Below are 19,217 nucleotides of genomic sequence, written 5' to 3' on the forward strand. Positions count from 1 at the left end.
CCCAAATATACCAATTGTCTAAATAATTGGTTAGTCAAATACAAAAAATATTTTGTGTTTTTTTTTAATATAACTGCATTTTAGATAAATGTATATGTTTAACTAAAACAATCAAGTAAATGCTATTAAGAGATTTTCTTAATTTCATAAAGTTAATTATTACTGATATTTTCTAAGCCACTGAAAGTTTTTTAGAGTGTGTACTGTAGAGAAAATGCACACGCATATCAAGCTGCTCTGTCACAACTACAGGTCCATTTTTGGAGACCAGCACCAGCATCTGTTCCCTGATTGGTCCTGCAGATTTTTGCAGGAGAAAACGAAACTCTATAGAGAAATCCCAGACGTACTGCTGAAGCTAAATGAAAATTAAGCGGAAGCACGTAGGAGGGCGAAGCCAGGCTAGATAATAGGGTTGCCGCGGTGACAGAATTTTCTCACCGGTTAATCGGCGCGTCACAAACCCGGTGATCCCGGTTTCACCGGGTGGGAGGGGCTTATAAATGCGCATGCAGACGTACACATTTTACTTTCACTTTTGAATTACGCAACTGTTTAAATGCAGTGCTTGCGTACGCTGCGTTAAATCGCGTATGCATTTGTGTGCAATGCGAGTGCAACAGCTGGTTTAATTAAGTGCTTAAGTCAATGTGCCCATGTAATTCTCACAGAACCCCTCAGTCCCAAGCAGAGCAACCGGCTACTTCTCCATAAAGCGCTGCTTGAATGATGGCTTTATTATTTTTCTTGATGAAAAACACCAGAACAAAACGATCTCGGTTATATTAAACATCATTTATGTATATTATGACAAAAACGAGTAAGCACGCGGCTTCTGCCTTCGTCTGTTCAGTCAGCTCGCCTCGCAAACTCTGACAGGAATAAATGAAATCTGACACCTGCTGCTCTCTGTGATGTGACGCGCGTTCAGCTCCGCTAAATTCACTCAGCAGACACTTTCAGTTGTAAGTGTTTGCTCTCTCTAACGAAACTAAATGATGCAATTACACGAAAATATCAAAACGACGGTGAAAGACGGTGTCGCGGTGGGCAAGTGATCTAACCGGTGAGAGGCTGAAGCACCGGTTATCACCGTTTCACCGACCATCGCGGCAAGCCTACTAGATAAGAGCACCACCTACTGCATAATAGTGGAAACATGGATTAAGACAAAATCTTGTCTTTGCTAGGAAACTCATCAATGGTGGGGAAAGAGTTAATAAATGGTTTCTTGTTTAATTTCGGCTTCCTCAGAAATTGTCATGACACAACTGACCATAAAAAACTCATGAAATTTATGTTACATTATTAATATTAATTTTAGCATTCAAGTCAGCACTGGGATAGTCGACTCTATTGTTAGCATAAACATTACAAAGGTATGCATGCAGGCAGAAATGGGTATAAATACATGGAAATGTTTTTCAAATACAAATACAAAATACTGTGTGGAAAAATGTATTTAAATACAAATACAAAATACTGTGTGGAAAAATGTATTTAAATACAAATACAGTATTTTGTATTCTGAAAATGCACTGAATCACAAATTTCACTTGTTTTTTGTGTAAGTATGTCTATTAGGCTGAAATCTATCTGGGTCTATTTCTGAATGCCAAAAAGCATTTAGATGTGTGCAACTGCTTAGAAACTTTTGTTTTATTTTACATACCTCTTGCCTTCCCCTGCCCTGTAGGAAAAAAAACTACAAAAAACCTTGGTAACACTTTACTTGAAGGGATGTGCATAAGACTGACATGATACCTACATTATCATGACATGACACGTGTCAAGAACATGAAGAAGATTTTATGCACATTTATGACAACTGCCATTAAAGGGGACATTCCATGAAAATCAGACTTTTTCCGTGTTTAAGTGCTATAATCGGGTCCCCAGCGCTTCTACCAACCCAGAAAACATGAAAAATAGCAACCCTGTAACTTTGTTTTGGTAAGGCTCTCTCTGCAAGCATGTGAATAAATAGGTCATGCGGATTTCGCTCCCCCCATGACGTAGATAAGGGATCTGATTATAATGATACCACCCCTTCATCTGCGCTATCCAACCATGAACGGCCTCACGAGTGCGATAGACAGAGAGAAAGAATGACTGACAGCACGACGCGTTTGTATTCCCTTAAACACAAACAGGAGCCTACAATCTTATAACTTGCAGTTTTATTAATATTTCTAAAGATTGAATTAACGTTCTAAAGGATTAACCTTACCTTAGTGCAACAGAGAGAGCGGGTGAGTGAGAGAGAGCGAGTGAGCAAACGAGAGAGAGAGAGCAATGCGACGGTTCCCTTTCAAGTATGTTGTTTAATATGTTTCTCTGAAGTTTATATGAATGAACACGAGGATTAATGCACTGCACGAGACAGAGTGAGAGAACGCGTATTCACTATCATACACAATTAGGGTTGCCACCTGTCCCGGTTTTACCTGGATTGTCCTTCTTTTTACTAACCTGTCCCGGGAATGTCCCGGTTTTCGAAAGCTATGTGAATATATTATTTAGCGCACGCACGGCAGAGACGGAGACCTTGCGTCTGTGTATGTGTGTGCCTCAATAAGCGCATGTAAGACAGAGAGCATCCTGATTGGCCTGTTTCGGTAAATCAACCAATCAATTGTCAGTGTGGGCGGGATTTATCTCTTCTCCCGAACCGAATTATCTAGAAACAGGAGCGCCGTCAGCGCCCCAAAAGCAAAATATAAGACACATTTTACGCCAGACTACACGAAAGTGTACCCCTGTCTTAAAAGAGTTAAAAGTAATAACAATCTTGATGCTGTACAGTTTGTAACAGTGACTTCAGCATTGCCCAGGGGGGTTAAAATGATTGTAAAATACATGTTGAGAGGCTAGTTGCTATTTAGACCTGTTTAAATGGAATATAAATAAAACAGTTTACATTAATAGTATAAGGAGCTTATATAAATTGTAAAGGTGATTTACATATTTTAGTATAATTAACAAATAATTGGGTAACACTTTACAATAAGGTTCATTAGTTAACATTAGTTTACTACATTAGTTAACATGAACTAGTACTGAACTGCACTTATACAGCTATTTTTTAAATCTTTGTTAATGTTAATAATACATAATTTAAATCTTTTTAACATAGTTAATGCACTGTGAATTAACAAGAATAAACCATGAATAGCTGTATTTTTGTTAAGTAATGTTAACAAAGATTAACAAATAAAGTAACACATGTATGGCTTATGGTTAGTTCATGTTAGTTAATACATTAACTAATGTTAACAAATAAGAATTGTAAAGTGTTGCCAAAAATTGCATAGGTCTATAGAAATATTATGCCGGGGGGGGGGGATGTTAGGGGGCTTGTGAGCAAACCAATTGGTCGGGTCATCGATATGTCCCGGTTTTTTATCAGACAAGGGTGGCAACCCTATACACAATAAGCATAAATATGTTGTTTAATGTTTCTCTCAAGTTTCAAATGAAAACGAGGAGTTACAAATAGATGAGAGACTGACAGAAACGCAAATGTGTTCAATATGTGTACACAATAAACTTAAACATGTCATTTGATCTGTTTCTCTAAAGTTTAAGCATTAAACGTGTTGTTTTATTACAGATCATTTAAATGTGCTCGTGTGGTTTAGTCAAAAAGTAAACTTCTGAGTGTTTGTGGACGTGTATTTTATTTGTAACATGCTGAAAATCATTGTGCCTGTTTAAAACACAGGCAGCAGCATGAGAGCTAAAAGTCTTTATTTTTATTCCACAATGTTCCCCATCTGCTGATAAACATGTATTTAGTATGCATAAAACAGATGATTGACTTTTTAAACTTGTTCAAATATATAATGCTGAACATCGCTTACTAACTTCTTTCATAAGAGAATCTTCCTCGATGCTCTGTCATGTCTACAGCGCGAGCGCTAGAGACTCCGCCCACCTGAGCAGCTTGTTTGGATTTAAAGAGATACACACAAAAACGGTGCATTTTTGCTCAGACCCATAAAGTGCCTATTTTAACAGGTCACAATAAATTACCTATATGGTATTTTGAGCTAAAACTTCACATATTGACTCTGGGGACATCAAAGATTTATTTAATATCTTAAAAACGTCTTGTGGAATGTCCCCTTTAAGTGTCATTTACTCAATTATGTTATTTTGAAAGCAAAGATGACATTGTTTGAGATATCCTTGTCATGACAACTTGACATAAACCAATACAACACAACTTGTTATAAATCTGTCATAAACAACAATAATTATCAAACATAAGAAACTACCTAGCTTTCAAGTTGTCATGACAAGTTATGATGTATTGGTTAATGTCAAGTTGTCATAACAAAGACATCTCAAACAATGTCATATTTGCAATAAAAATGACATAATTGAACAAATGACACTTAATGACAGTAGTCACAAACGTTCATTAAATCTCCTTCATATTCATGACACGTGTCATGTCAGCCTTATGAACATATAAAACATCATAAAAACTTTTTTGTGTCGTCAAAATGAACCACAACATAATCAGTTTATATGTGAAGAAATCCATTTTACTATTTTCTTGCCTCAACTTAGATGAAAGAATGAATACATACCTTTCTTTTTTCAATGCGTGCACTTCATCTTTGCACTGCGTGTCATGAATGTGTTAGCATTTAGCCTATCCCCATTTATTCCTTAGGATCCAGACAGGGAAGAATTTAGAAGCCACCAAACCCAGGTGAAAAAAAAGTAGTATTTAATGTATTAAAAATATACTTAAAATTTAAGTAATATGTTTTTAGTACATTTGTATTCCCAACGTGCTTATTTAAAGTGTATTAAAAATATGTTAAATAGCTTTTAAATGTATTTCAAAAAAGTGTACTACAAGTACGTTGGTAATAAATATATGCTTAATTACACTTTTTAAAAGTATGCTAAACTCAAGCATACTTTTAATGTATTTCTAAAAAGTGCACTAGAGGTACACTGGTAATAAATATATCTTTAATTACACTTTTTATAAGTATGCTAAACTCAAGCATACTTTTAATGTATTTCTAAAAAGTATACTAGAGGTACGCTGGTAATAATTATATCTTTAATTACACTTTAAAAAAGTATGCTAAACTCAAGCATACTTTTAATGTATTTCTAAAAAGTGCACTAGAGGTACACTGGTAATAATTATATCTTTAATTACACTTTAAAAAAGTATGCTAAACTCAAGCATACTTTTAATGTATTTCTAAAAAGTGCACTAGAGGTACACTGGTAATAAATATATTTTTAATTACACTTTTTATAAGTATGCTAAACTCAAGCATACTTTTAATGTATTTCTAAAAAGTATACTAGAGGTACGCTGGTAATAATTATATATTTAATTACACTTTAAAAAAGTATGCTAAACTCAAGCATACTTTTAATGTATTTCTAAAAAGTGCATTAGAGGTACACTGGTAATAATTATATCTTTAATTACACTTTAAAAAAGTATGCTAAACTCAAGCATACTTTTAATGTATTTCTAAAAAGTATACTAGAGGTACGCTGGTAATAATTATATCTTTAATTACACTTTAAAAAAGTATGCTAAACTCAAGCATACTTTTAATGTACTTCTAAAAAGTGCACTAGAGGTACACTGGTAATAATTATATTTTTAATTACACTTTTTACAAGTATGCTAAACTCAAGAATACTTTTAATGTATTTCTAAAAAGTACACTAGAGGTACGCTGGTAATAATTATATCTTTAATTACACTTTAAAAAGTATGCTAAACTCAAGCATACATTTAACGTATTTCTAAAAAGAGCACTAGAGGTACGCTGGGAAAAATATATGTTTAATTACACATTTAAAAAAAAAGTATGTTAAACACAAGCATACTTTTACAGAAGTTTTAGTGTATTTAGAAAAAAACATATATTTTTTTAAACATGTACATTAATTTAAATAGGCTAACATTGCAATTTCAACATCATATCATTGAACTTGCATTATATATTGCTTTTACAAAGTTAATCCACATAAATTTGTTAGTGTTTATATTCAAACAACACACGTGACGGACCTGACTAAACCTCATTGGTTCTTGGGATTCAGTACGTCACATTGGCTTCCTGATTCAGTTGTTCGATACACAACGTGCGTGATCGTTGGTAAATGTGGATTAAAAGTTGAAACTGTTAAATTATATATAGTGATCATCAGAGGACTTGGCTGAAACAACGCGATTCACATGGATTACTTCGGCGATGTTTTTTATTGCTGTTGCGATTTACTTTTTGAAATGTGAGCAGTTTTTAAGTATCAAGTGGATCTGACATCGAGGGGAAATATACGTTTCTTGGATTTTTATTTCAAGTACATCGGTTTTTGTTTGAAGATGAATGAGAGAACATGAGGGTAAGTTAAGTGATGACAGATTTTTGCTTTTTATTTTTAGTGAACTATTAAATAAGTAGAACATTTAGTATTACAGTATGTCTTAATTTTAACCCAGCTTCTTAAAGCGTGTATGTTGTGTGGCTTTTGGAACATAACGTTACATTTTTTTTGTGAGTAAAGTTAAGTTAGGCATTTCATTTCTCTTGTTGTATTTCAGAAATCATAACAGCCTGTCTTTTTTTAGCACAGCGGCATTCAAATTGACCAATCAGAGCCGAGAATATCTAATAAGTCGAAGTAGAGATGAACAGATGAAGATACAGCCCGTAAAAATACTTATTCTTGGTGGTAAGTTTTTAGTTCTACAGTATTTGTATAACATTTAGATAACTTTTGTGTTTTTCTAATGCTAATGTTTATAGAGTAACTAAACCCTAAACCAACTTTTTTAGTTAATGATCTGTAAGAATGATGCTTTATTAGTGTAAGTTTTTTGACATTTGGATATAAAGTGTTTCAAAACTACAATATATGTTGTAAAAACGTCTGAGTGCTGCCCTCTTCAGGTTGAACGGTGGCTACTGTCAGGGCTCGAAATTGCGAATATTTTGGTCGCATATGCGACCGAAATTTAATCTGTGCGACCTTAAAATATATTTGGGAGCATTTCTGCGACTGCCCATTTTGTTGTGGTGCGACTTGATTTAGATTGTGATGCTGCGTGCTGCTGTCCCAGGTTCAGTGTTCTCTCCAACGTTACATAACCAATCAAATTTCACCATTAAGTTCTTACGTTTAATGAAGACCGCAGATTGGCTAATATGAGCGTCAGTCATTCCTTGTTGCCGTGCTACGTTGGTACGTGAAGCGCGAAAATAAGACGCACCGCGAGCATGACGAGAACAAGCCGACTACAGCCAATGTTTCTACTGTAATTAATGACGACGATCCGGATTCAAATGCGACTCCACCACCGGAAAATAAGGCTTGACGTTAAACCTTTCAGAGAGAGTGGCTTAAAGATTTCGAGTGTCTCCTCTATGAAAATGGCTCGATGTAACTTACTTTGCTTACTGTAAATCCTGTAAAACGGCGTTGGTGGCGGAATCAAAACATTTTAAGCGCCAGAACTTGCTTAAACATGGCGAAAGTGCTAAAAACACAAATAGTGTCATGACAAATGTGTTCATTATTGATGGAGACACCGACCTGTCTGTCAAAGAGTGTTTGATAGTGTATGTGCGCATGCGCTGGTGAATGGACATCCGACAAACATCCTTGTGGTCCATGTTGATGTGGAACACGACAATGTTGATGGTATGTTTTTATAAAAAAATATATTTTTAAAAACATATTTAGTAGTAATAGCATCCTGGTAATGCAGTTATCAATACCAATATTAGCCTTCTATATTAAGCCTTCTATATTAAGGTCACTTTTGTAAATGTCCCAATTAATCAGTGTTTTACGTGTTTGCTAGATTTTCTATTGTAATCTTAATCATTTTACCTGTAATCTGTAATTGGTAAATTATTATTGCTATACTATTTCAAAAGCAGTTGGGTATTAATTTAGGAATCTATGCAGTAAAAAAAATAAAATAAAAGACCAAATTTAAATGCTGGCCATAAGATATGTAAAGCCTGGTGGTTGCATTTTATTTTAATAAAATAAATCTATTAACATATACATTGTAGTTGTGGTGCTTTTTAATTTTTGGATGGAAGCGCCTAAATTTTTGCTGGTGCTCCTAACTCTTTAAAGTTGTGAGCACCAGTGCTACCAAAAAAAAGTTAATTTTGAGCCCTGTACTGCAGTTGAATTTTCCTATTGGATGTTGGACCGGACACATTACAAAGACAATAATATATTACTAACGTGATTAGCCTGCTGGACGAATTGTAAAAAACAGCACAATGTAAGCACTGCTAGTACAGGCTAGCTGAATATATCTTAATGATTACAGAGATAAGACAACACATAAAACTTGCAACTAGGGATGCATATCAATTAATCGCGATTAATCTATAGCAGAATAAAAGTTTTTGTTTACATCATATCAGACCCGTCGCCAGACCTCAGTCTTAAGGGGGGCATATGAAATGCATGGGTGGGCACACTTATTATTAGCCTACAGTACGTACTTTTAATAATATATAATCTTTTCGCGCAGCACGTAATCATCACGTTAAACATAACCATCAGCAATATGACCAGATAGCCTACACCACATTACACATAGAAGCAATTTTATGAATATCCATAAATCTATACAACATATTACATGTAACACCAGAGGCATCTCTCAAACATTGCATTTTAAAGCAGTCAACAGAGGGATATGCATTGCCATGAGACACGTGCGCGCACACACACACACACAAACACACACACACACACACACACGCACGCACGCAGACTTTGAACCTACTGTACTTGAGTGGAGGCAGCGCTGTCGTCTCTCCCTTCCCTCCTGTCAGTACAGCGGCAGGCGGCGTTTCTCAGAGCAGAACCTCCTCATTAATAAAGTGTCCACTCGGAATTAAACTTGTGAGTGAGGTCCTTGTTCCTTTTTTAACCATTTGCGGATAATATCCATCTTAAAGCAGTATAGCTAAACTCATCCAGTTTAAAAAAAGTGCGGTAACTGTTGAGCGGCTACACTGACGTAGGCTACGTCACGTACATGTCGTGCGTAGCCTCGTGATAGGCTGTTGCAGTGTAGCTAGATTCCCATCAATCAAACAAAATCACAATATTGTTTTTTATATTTTTAATGTTTTAATTATAAAGAATACAACATTAATGCAACACAAAATTAGCAACTATAATCATTTAAAATTACAGTATTTTTTAAATACTGGGGGGGGCACAGGCGTCTTTGAAGGCGGGCCCGGCCCCCTATGGCCCGCCCATAGCGACGGGTGTGCATCATATATGTGTGTGTACTGTGTATAATAACTTTGTATAGTTAAATGCACACACATGCATGTATATATTTAAGCAATGTTTACATATGTATATACATTTGTATATTTATGTATAATTTATATTATATATAAATATAAATACTTAGTATATAAATATATTTTTTTCTTAAAATTATACATGCATGTGTGCATATTTATATATACATAATTATTATACACAGTTCACACACATATATGATGTAAACAAAAACCTTTATTCTGCTATAGATTAATCGCGATTAATTGATATGCATCCCTACTTGCAACCTTTCTCAGTTTGCACATCTGGACAATTCTTCACACATCATAGGTTGTAAATTTGGGTAAATCCAGCAAACAAGTAATTTTAGCGATTCTGCTGTCACTCTGCTTTAAATCTCCCGCATCAGAAACTTAAGAGCAGCCTTGAGTCAATTGTGGAAGTTAAGCGTGCATAGAGTCAGTCCATTGGCATGACTTCTGATTTCCTTAAATCTCCTTAAACAGAGGTGAACTTTTCTTGTAAGCAAGACCACAATAGACATTTCAATGGAAAATGCCCTTGGTTAAAATAAAACACAATTATCAAAGTAAAGAATATCCTGTAATACACACAGGTTGCATTATATCAGTGTCAGTGAGTTAAACCTCCTATAACCCTATGTTCAATGTAACTTGTAGAGTGCCATGTAGCGACGGATCAAACGGACACTCATGTCAAGCTTGATGAGGACACGGTCAAAGCTTTAAAAGGTAAACTGAGAAGTTAACAAAATTCTAATGCATATGTTCATTAATTATTGGTTAATTTTGTATATATTCTGTTTCCTTTTCACAGACCTTGTGATTAAGTCTTCAGTGTCTGAATGGCAAGAAGAAGTGACCCTCCACTTAAACGTGACATTTAAACTTCTCTGTGTTTTGGTTCAGCCATTTGTAGGTTTATCTCGAGTAAGTTCAAATGCACTTCTGCATTTGTCCAGTAACTTTTTGTTTAGAGAATTACATCATTATGATTATATAATTATTCAATGGTTGCATATTCATAGTGTACTTTTCCTATTGATGTATTAATGTTCCACAATTTGATAAAAGTAGCTCATTGCATTTCACTGATCTTTGTTTTATATTGTAAAATCATTTCAATAGCAGTAAATACATACTTAGTTGTTTCTTTAACATTTAATTAGTTGTTAATGATGGAAGAAACCGGTTCGTATGTATGAATACAGAATAGGTATCATTTTAGAATGAGTTAAAACATGTTTTGGTGGCAAACATGCAGGTAAAATAGTACATGTATAACATTCTAATAGTAAACTTGACTGTAATTCAAATGTCACATACAGTACATTAGAAATGATTTATTTTATGTATACAAATGTGTGGGCAATATATTATTATTTCATTTTGTATGCTATATTATTTATGTAATATTATTATATCTGAAATTATTAAATTACATTTATAAATGTTTAAAAGGTGGGTTCAAATGTGCTTCAAGTTGTAACTGAATACAATTTTAGAAAATAGCACAGTTGAGTACACTTAGATTGTCTTAAGTTTGTCTTAACAAGTACTAAATACTACTTTTTAGTATATTAAGCACAATTTACTGCACGAAAATAAAGAGCTTTTGGTACCTTAAGGTTGTGAACTTAAAGTGTATTTTAGTTAACTTTTTCACCTGGGAATACATTTGGTATATTATTTTAACATACTACTAGTATATTTTAAAGTAGATTCGTAAATGTTTAAAGGTGGGTTCAAGTTGTAATTAAAGATATTTTTTAAATACAGACCTAGTATGTTAAAATTACATTTTAGTTCAACTTCATGGTGTCTCAAAAAAGCACAGTTGAGTACACTAAGATGGTTTTAAGTTCATCTTAAGAAGTACTTAATACTACTTTTTAGTATACTAAGTTCAAAATTAGTGTGTGAAAATAGAGCACTTTTAGTATAATGTGGAAAGTGTACTTAAATAGTGTATTTTAGTGAACTTGTTTCACCTGGGAATACATTTGGAATATTATTTTAACATACCATTAGTATACTTTAAAGTATATTTAAAAATGCTTAAAGGTGGGTTCAAGTGTACTTCAAGTTATAATGAAATATATTTTTTTAAATACAGACATAGTATGTTAAAAATACATTTTAGTTCAACTTCATGGTGTCTCAAAATAGCACAGTTGAGTACACTAAGATGGTATTAAGTTCATCTTAAGAAGTATTAAATACTACTTTTTAGTATACTAAGTTCAAAATTAGTGTGCGAAAATAGAGCACTTTTAGTATAATGTGGAAAGTGTACTTAAATAGTGTATTTTAGTGAACTTTTTTCACCTGGGAATACATTTGGAATATTATTTTAACATACCATTAGTATACTTTAAAGTATATTTAAAAATGCTTAAAGGTGGGTTCAAGTGTACTTCAAGTTATAATTAAATATATTTTTTTTAAATACAGACCTAGTATGTTAAAAATACATTTTAGTTCAACTTCATGGTGTCTCAAAAAAGCACAGTTGAGTACACTAAGATGGTTTTAAGTTCATCTTAAGAAGTACTTAATACTACTTTTTAGTATACTAAGTTCAAAATTAGTGTGTGAAAATAGAGCACTTTTAGTATAATGTGGAAAGTGTACTTAAATAGTGTATTTTAGTGAACTTGTTTCACCTGGGAATACATTTGGAATATTATTTTAACATACCATTAGTATACTTTAAAGTATATTTAAAAATGCTTAAAGGTGGGTTCAAGTGTACTTCAAGTTATAATGAAATATATTTTTTTAAATACAGACATAGTATGTTAAAAATACATTTTAGTTCAACTTCATGGTGTCTCAAAATAGCACAGTTGAGTACACTAAGATGGTATTAAGTTCATCTTAAGAAGTATTAAATACTACTTTTTAGTATACTAAGTTCAAAATTAGTGTGCGAAAATAGAGCACTTTTAGTATAATGTGGAAAGTGTACTTAAATAGTGTATTTTAGTGAACTTTTTTCACCTGGGAATACATTTGGAATATTATTTTAACATACCATTAGTATACTTTAAAGTATATTTAAAAATGCTTAAAGGTGGGTTCAAGTGTACTTCAAGTTATAATTAAATATATTTTTTTTAAATACAGACCTAGTATGTTAAAAATACATTTTAGTTCAACTTCATGGTGTCTCAAAATAGCACAGTTGAGTACACTAAGATGGTATTAAGTTCATCTTAAGAAGTACTAAATACTACTTTTTAGTATACTAAGTTCAAAATTAGTGTGCGAAAATAGAGCACTTTTAGTATATTGTGGAAAAGTGTACTAAGTGTACTTAAATAAAGTGTATTTTAGTGCACTTTTTTTTCACCTGGGAACACTTCCATGTTTTTTCCCCATGAGTAGACTGTTACATGAGTAGTTACATGAGTAAGTATGGTGGCACAAAATAAAACGTGGTGATTTTTAAGTGGATAAAAAATGAGAACTATATTTTATGGCGGAAGAGCACTTAGTTTGCAGCACTTTAACCTCTGGCGCAGTAACATCATCACTCCTGTGAAGATGTTACTGTGCGCTGAGGTCGAAATGCTGCAAACGAAGTGCTCTTCCTCCATGCATTGAAAATAGATAGTTATGTATTAATTTGTCTAAGTTGAGGTAAGAACATAGTAAAATATAAAAAAATTGTGGTTTTCCTTTAGGTCAAAAGTGAAGGCCTATTTGTCAGCATTCCACACTATGTCTCAGGCGTGCATTAAACTGCCTGCCAACGTGCAAGTGTGAATTTGAATTTCCTTTCGCGTAATAATAACACAAATCACATCACACCCAATAACTCAATCGCCTTTGCTTTTTTTCCCACTCCAACATTTAAATTCTTCCTGCCCACTAAAAGCTGCAATGATATATTCTGTTGTCTGGTTTGAACTAGTTGATGCATGAATACAGCACCCTGACTGGTTGACTGGCTCAAAGTATTTTGTGTATTTTAAAATTACAAAAATACTCATCTTAAATGTATTTGAATACAAATTACATTTCATTTTTTCAAAGGCTTTAAAATACAAAATACTATTTTGTATTTCAAATACGTATTTTAAATACATCCCAGCGGGCATATGACCGACCTTCAACGTTGAAATTTGGTTGAAATTAGGTCAGTTGTTTGTTCAACGTTGAAACAACGTTGAAACAACGGTGAATGGTAAACGGTTGAAAAAGGTTCATAAAATGCTTAAAAATCAACGTTGAAATTTGGTTGAAATAACGTCAGTTGTTTGTTCAACGTTGATTCAACGTTGAAACAACGTTGAAACAACAGTGAAGTAAATGGTTGCAGAGAGACAATAAAATAATGTTTTATAATATGTGAATCATTCAGAAAAAAATTTAAAAACTCATTTTATAAAATTGATGACATTATAAAAAAAATTTAACAAATAATTGAATATACAGGTAGCGAGGTAATCTCGCGAGATTACACGAGACTGGACTGTTTTAACGGCTGTCTTCGAGATCTTGCGTATCACACGAGAAAATGCTTCAGAGAAAGAAGAGGTAAGGAAATATAAGTCAATGTAAACGCATAACGTTATTTTATTCACATATACAAAGTGGTATGACAAAAAAGCACGATGCCAAATCGGGTTTTTTTCTGTTAGTTGCGAATGTATTCGTTATAGTAGTTAATTTGCTAGTCCACGGATGTTCCCGCCGAAATTGGACTTCGTTATTATGAATATTAATAAATTAATATGAGGTGTGTTTTTATCAACTTAACCACTTGGTTGTTTTTGCTTCAGAAAAGCAACTAGTTATAAATGTAAGCGCTTTTTTGGACAACTTCGGTGAAAAAGTGTTGATTTCGTAGTTCAGTCAGCGTAACTTATATCCGAGAGGTCTTACAGGCGCCACAGACACCTATCAGCCTTTTGTAAGGAGGAGCAGCTCGAGTGCGGTGCGGTCAGTGTAAGCTGCTTAGTTTCTCAAATTCATATTACTGATAAAGTGTTAAAACTTAGATGAGATGTTGGTGTTTTATGGCTCACGAATTCACAATAACGGATACGTATAGCAGTTCGTGTTAATGACATTAATCCAAACTTATTGATGACGTGATAACATGGGCGTCGAATCCCATATTAATCATGCTGAGGTTTTCTCGACGGGGTAATGTGTATAAATGCAGTTATAAAATTAAAAGGGACAAGATAGTCGACGTGACCCTCATGTTTCCATGGCAATCAGTCAATCACATGCTACGCTTATGATCGCACCTGCGGTCATTCGCGCAGTATCCATGATTTTAAGCGGCATGAAACACTTAAGTTAACTCCTTTGTACGAAAATATCATGTCGTGTAAGTTGGCATGTTCTATTCGAATTGAAATACATTGTAACGGTGTAATTTTGCTTACTTGTTGAATAATTAGCAAGTTTTAATGGAAATATAAAATATTGGTTATCTAGACAAATATGCTCTTGTTTTTAGTATATTTTTATAACTCTTTTGTAATGTCTTCGTTATCAGAGCCCTTCAAATTAGAAAAGTGAGGATGATCTTGTCAATGCTGAGATTTTCATGCATCAACAGCCACTACATCTGGATCAGGTAATGTTGTGTTAACCCTGCTGTTCTACAATATTTACTTAAATGCAGTATGCAAGTGTATGTATTCATGTTCTGATAAAGTCATTATAGAATTCTCTTCCAATATTGCACTAATTTTACTTTTTTTATATTTTGTCAAGATTGAACAAGAAACAGACAGCAAGGGTTGTCAGGTCAGAAACAGAATGACACACAAACACAAGAAACTTCACAGGTGAGAATTGAGAGTGGCTTTTTAAAAACACCTGCTACTTGTTTCTCAAGACTGGTTTGTCATTAGGAAAATATAAGAAACTAATTTAGGATACAATGGTTACTTTTCAGCACAGCAATTAATTTCTTTTGTACGCCACTATTCCTTCTACAGTATGTAGGCCTACATATTTCAAACACTTTGTTTTCAGTAGACAGAGACAAAAGTTAATCCAGTTTTCAGAGTGGATGGTGATGCAAGTTTTAAAGAGGCTTCATATTGACAGAAAAAAATGGGTCTTTGTGGTGGTGTATTTGACAGCATTTATTTGTTCTTATCTTTATGTGTTAATGGGTTTAATCATATTTTTTTTAATTGTCAATGAGCTGCCACCTACCCTGGTAATGCACCACCAAGATACCATGTTGTAATAGAATAAAGCAATAAACCCCGAGAAGCAGTGGGTAATGCAATGGTAACCCAACGCTTCAAGGGGTTTATTGCGTTTATAAAACGGTTACTTCATATGCATAACGTTAGCGGGATTTTATAAAATAAAACACAAATAAGTTGTAATTATATTAGTACAAATATTAGTCTTCCGCCAAACAAAGTAGTTCCTCAGAATCAAGTGTGACTGAAACAGAGCGCAGTTCCCAACCAACAGAGATGCAGCAAAGACACAATGAAAATATGATTTAAGACTGTGGTGTTTATTTTATAAATCACCATTTATCTAATTTATACATTAACATTTATATTGTGCTGTTGAAGTGATGATCAAATATGTTTGGAAGCATGCTGAACTCTTTCCCCGCCAGCGTTTTTTTTTTTTAAGTTGCCACCCAGTTTTAGTTTAATGCCTTGCAGAAAAATTATCTTCTCTAAATAAACATAAAATATCAAATGAAAGAACAGACCATCCGCTTTCAAACAAAAACAAACAAAAAAACTTTCATTCATCCTACCTTCATTGTTCTCTTATCACCTCCCAAATTTTTTAGCTAAAAGCGGAGATAATTCCATTTTTGTGAAGAACTTTAGTAAGAGATCAGATTCAGACGGAGCCATGAACAGTACTACACGGTGTTTCCAGTAAATGCGTCAGTGTTTAAGTTGGGTAAGATCGCCACCCAGTGGATAATAGCGGACGTCTGAACTTGAGTTATAAATTCCCCAGACAACGTTTTCTCTTTATTGACGAGATGACTCAACAATATTTATTGACATTTATCTGGATATCGCCATTAATTGTGCAATTGTAGACAAATTAAAAATATGATTATAGACTGTGGTGTTTATTTTCATAAATCAGTACGCAGCAACAGTGGCGCAGTGATACTTATGTAATGTGGTCTGAACCGTGAGGTTACCGGTGTATTTTATCACGGCTTAGAACGCGTTTCAACCAATCAGAATGAAGAACCAGAACTGCCCGTTTTATAAATCCGTAATTTACCATTTCTTTTTTGTGAAGCGTCTCCCCTAAAACCTTACAATGCATTTAATATTTGTTTTGTAATCAGATCAAGTTCTACTAATCCTAATAATTAAGATGCAGTGTTTTGTATTTCACAATTTATGTTTTCTTTTTAAAAGGGGCTATGACTTGTTTTTATTTTATTATGTGTTTTAAATTGTAGGCAGATCAACATGCAATTTGAAGATGTGTGATAAAATACAGAGAGGTGAAGTAGTGTGTCTTTCCAGATGCCCAAATCATTCCCCCTTAAAAGGTAATGAATAGTGTTATGACAAAAAATTTAAACATTCTTAATTTCTTTAAAAGTTGTACTTGGGCCACAGTTTTCTGTATTTCTTACCACAAGATTACATTTATATTTTTATACTAATGAAATATGTTTTTCTTTTTCCAAACTTTATCAAATGCAATGATCGCTAAGATGAGCCTGAAGAGGAGATTTGGGAAGATGCTGTTTCATAAGTCGCTTTGCCAGATCACCTGTGGTAAGTTTGTAAAACATATATTAAAAATAGGATTATAACATCTCCTAATCAAAAGTTTTTGATCAGGTCGGGATGTCTGCTAACAAGATGCCTTGCTGGTCTGAGCGAGTTTAAAGTCTTACACAGACAGTCCAGAAGTTCTGAAGTCCATCTTCGATTTCATTGGTAAAGGACTACACAAAAGGCTGTTTGACCCACACGTAAAGCAACCTGTCAGTGTTTGCTTTAAGCATCTCATTTGGGCGTGTTGAAAATATAAAGTTAATATCACTTAAGCATTCAGTATTGGATTCATTTGTAACCAAATCGATCAGAAGCACCATTCACTACCATAGTATTCTTTTATCCTACTATGTAAGTCAATGGTGCTTCTGGTCAGTTTGGTTGCAGACATTCATTAAAAAAATCTTTGTGTTCATCAGGACGATTTAAGGTGTAGAAACATCTCAGCAACCTCAAGAGAAATTGGAGGCAACTGAGCTAAATTGCAGATGTTGTTTCAAAGGGTCTGAATATGTATAATGTAAATATGATGTGTTTTCTTTTTTCATACATTTGCAAAAGTTTCTAAAATTCTGTTTTTACTTTGTAAAAATATCTAAACAATTACAGTATCATGCAACAACATAAAATTGAAAGTGAAAGGTGTATGATTTCTGAATGCACTGTAGATGATCTTAATTGAACCTCATTGTCATCATCGTAAACACAACAGCTTTGTTCTTTCATCAGATGGCTATGCAATGTTTCAAGTCAGACTATCAAAGAAAACGCATCTTGCCCTGATGTGCAATAACAAGATTTTTTTGTACATGGGCTAAAATGCAGCATTTTTTGAAAATTAAATATCTTGTTTTTTTCCCCCTCTTTAGATGCTGTCATGAGCCAGAATAGATGGGTGGTGGTGGCCATAAGAAGACTGTCAACTAAACCAACAACAAAATTCATATTTGCAGTTTTTCTTGAATAAAGTTTTTCTATTCAGATTAATAAAATGACTTTTAAACATGATTTTGTTTCATATTTTATGATTTTATTCTATATTTAGAAAAATCCACTTCTGCACTATTAACTGAAAACCTAACTGTTTGAAAGAATGTGTTTTTATCCATAAAAAAATATTTTTAACAGCTGCTTTCATGTTTATTTGGAAAGGGTAGGCACCTGCCATCTTATTTGTCCACATTTAAACTTTACCTTAGTTTTATGAATGGGGTTGTACTGTAAGTTATGCGTAGCAAGTTGCATTCATATGATAATTGCATTAAAAATGACACGTTTACAGTAAATCATTTAGTGAGTATTGCAGTGTAAAGTAAAAATCTATATTTAGTGTTAAAAACAACAAGGAAATAGAAGGTTGAAATTGCGTCATGATATCAACCATAATTCACCTATGTTGAAAGTGTGACGTTGAAACAACGTCGTGATTTCAACGTTGAAATTTTTTGCAAAACCGAAAGGTAATCCAACGTTGATTCAACGTTGGTATCTGACGTTGATTCAACGTTGAATCAACGTTGAAATGCCGACTGGGATGTATTTGAAATACTGCCCATCCCCGCATGCAGGTAAGAAAAACTGGAATATGGCAAATTACATATTTTAACCCAATTTTCTGTTTAAAGAAGACAAAACCAATTCAGAGCAGAAGAGAGCAAGAACGTATCTCACCCAATATCAATTAAATCAAAAAGAAAGAAATACAAATTTAAATGAACAATAAACAAAATCATGACTGAACAGAAACATACAAATCAAGATCCACACATCAAAAATGCAAATAATATTGTGTGAGATGCGTTCTCTTTGTATTATTAGAATTTTTCCTTTCCTGCATGTCCTCTACAGCAGTGTTCCCAAACTTTTTAGCCCAAGTACCCCCACAGCCCTATCAGTAAGGTTCAAGTACCCCTTTATCCAAATTAAACCCAAGTTCGATTTTCAAGACAAATAATTAGTAATATTAATTAATTAATTAATTGTTAACATTACAATTTTTCTCAATTGCTTTGGCTCATTTCTTGAAAGAGAAATTACATTTTCAAAACAACATTGACAAACCTCCAAACCACTTGGCAATTATTTAGGTACAGTACGTGACAAT

The 19,217-nt window shown here is 33.6% G+C and overlaps 2 long non-coding RNA genes across 8 annotated transcripts; both read left to right on the forward strand.

The window, feature by feature from the left end:
- The first annotated feature begins 6,222 nt into the window (after nucleotides 1-6,222).
- LOC135750116 (uncharacterized) lies at nucleotides 6,223-11,093 on the forward strand. The gene is made up of 4 exons (XR_012338051.1): nucleotides 6,223-6,399; nucleotides 6,626-6,729; nucleotides 10,011-10,082; nucleotides 10,168-11,093. It is a non-coding gene; the product is annotated as an uncharacterized lncRNA (long non-coding RNA).
- Nucleotides 11,094-13,812: 2,719 nt separating this feature from the next.
- LOC135750068 (uncharacterized) lies at nucleotides 13,813-18,111 on the forward strand. 7 transcript variants are annotated; one of them, XR_010532567.2, is made up of 8 exons: nucleotides 13,910-14,306; nucleotides 14,869-14,949; nucleotides 15,090-15,163; nucleotides 16,786-16,878; nucleotides 17,047-17,110; nucleotides 17,177-17,275; nucleotides 17,533-17,633; nucleotides 17,983-18,111. It is a non-coding gene; the product is annotated as an uncharacterized lncRNA (long non-coding RNA). The 7 variants fall into 7 exon arrangements; XR_010532568.2 differs by lacking the exon at nucleotides 17,533-17,633 and having other exon boundaries at nucleotides 13,913-14,306; XR_010532566.2 differs by lacking the exon at nucleotides 17,983-18,111 and having other exon boundaries at nucleotides 13,913-14,306; nucleotides 17,533-17,975.
- Nucleotides 18,112-19,217: the final 1,106 nt, after the last annotated feature.

The sequence above is a fragment of the Paramisgurnus dabryanus genome, chromosome 12 (genome assembly GCF_030506205.2).
Source record: "Paramisgurnus dabryanus chromosome 12, PD_genome_1.1, whole genome shotgun sequence".
Taxonomy (NCBI): Eukaryota; Metazoa; Chordata; class Actinopteri; order Cypriniformes; family Cobitidae; genus Paramisgurnus; species Paramisgurnus dabryanus.